We start from the raw sequence: 1,552 nt of genomic DNA on the forward strand, positions 1-1,552 counted from the left end.
TGTTTTGATGGCAGTGGCATTTATATTGTGATTAATCAAATCATATCAAATCAAAGTTTATTTGACACGTGCGCCGAATACAACAATGAAATGCCTACTTACCAATAGTGCAAAAATGATACACTAATGGTTCTTGTGTTATTTTAATGTAATAGATGTATCAAGGGATGACACAGAGACCTCTGGCTCTGAGCCAGACAGTGAGCCAGAGCTGCCAGGAGATGTCATCGAGCCCCTCCCAACTGCATCAAGCACCAGATGGGCTGTTCCAAAAGGGCCCAATGGTAGGCCAGGTATAGACTTTAAACTACACATGTTAGTTAACAGCTGTTTAGTTAACAATTCTTACATTACAAGAATTGCAGATGTGCTCCTATTAACTGCCACTAAAAATATAGCACAGAGAGGTCATCGAGAGTCTGGTGACTCTCACACAGAGAGGTCATCGAGAGTCTGATGACTCTCACACAGAGAGGTCATCGAGAGTCTGATGACTCTCACACAGAGAGGTCATCGAGAGTCTGGTGACTCTCACACAGAGAGGTCATCGAGAGTCTGATGACTCTCACACAGAGAGGTCATCGAGAGTCTGATGACTCTCACACAGAGAGGTCATCGAGAGTCTGATGACTCTCACACAGAGAGGTCATCGAGAGTCTGATGACTCTCACACAGAGAGGTCATCGAGAGTCTGGTGACTCTCACACAGAGAGGTCATCGAGAGTCTGATGACTCTCACACAGAGAGGTCATCGAGAGTCTGATGACTCTCACACAGAGAGGTCATCGAGAGTCTGATGACTCTCACACAGAGAGGTCATCGAGAGTCTGATGACTCTCACACAGAGAGGTCATCGAGAGTCTGATGACTCTCACACAGAGAGGTCATCGAGAGTCTGATGACTCTCACACAGAGAGGTCATCGAGAGTCTGATGACTCTCACACAGAGAGGTCATCGAGAGTCTGATGACTCTCACACAGAGAGGTCATCGAGAGTCTGATGACTCTAGCACAGAGAGGTCATCGAGAGTCTGATGACTCTCACACAGAGAGGTCATCGAGAGTCTGATGACTCTCACAACAAGGGTCATTTTTTGATCATCTTAAGAAGAAATAGCAAAGCATGACCCTCTCATAGAGGAAAGGATGAATACATGTGACAATGCTAAGTACACAAGCCACCAAATCCAGAAGGAAGTTGTTGAGGGCTGAGCTGAGATGGTACAAAGTCAAATAATAAGAGAAGTAAAAGAAAGTGAAGTTTTTAGTGTCATTTCAGATGAAACCAAAGATTTAATAACAAATATTTTGGATGTTCAACACTTATAGACCCAGATTATATATTGATGAAAACAGAGTGACCCAAGTCTCTCGTGTGTGTGTGTGTGTGTGTGTGTGTGTGTGTGTGTGTGTGTGTGTGTGTGTGTGTGTGTGTGTGTGTGTGTGTGTGTGTGTGTGTGTGTGTGTGTGTGTGTGTGTGTGTGTGTGTGTGTGTGTGTGTGTAAAAGAAATTGAGCTGCAGTTCCGAGGTAGAGACACTGACTATTCATAG

Source organism: Salvelinus namaycush, unplaced genomic scaffold (genome assembly GCF_016432855.1).
Source record: "Salvelinus namaycush isolate Seneca unplaced genomic scaffold, SaNama_1.0 Scaffold166, whole genome shotgun sequence".
Classification (NCBI taxonomy): domain Eukaryota; kingdom Metazoa; phylum Chordata; class Actinopteri; order Salmoniformes; family Salmonidae; genus Salvelinus; species Salvelinus namaycush.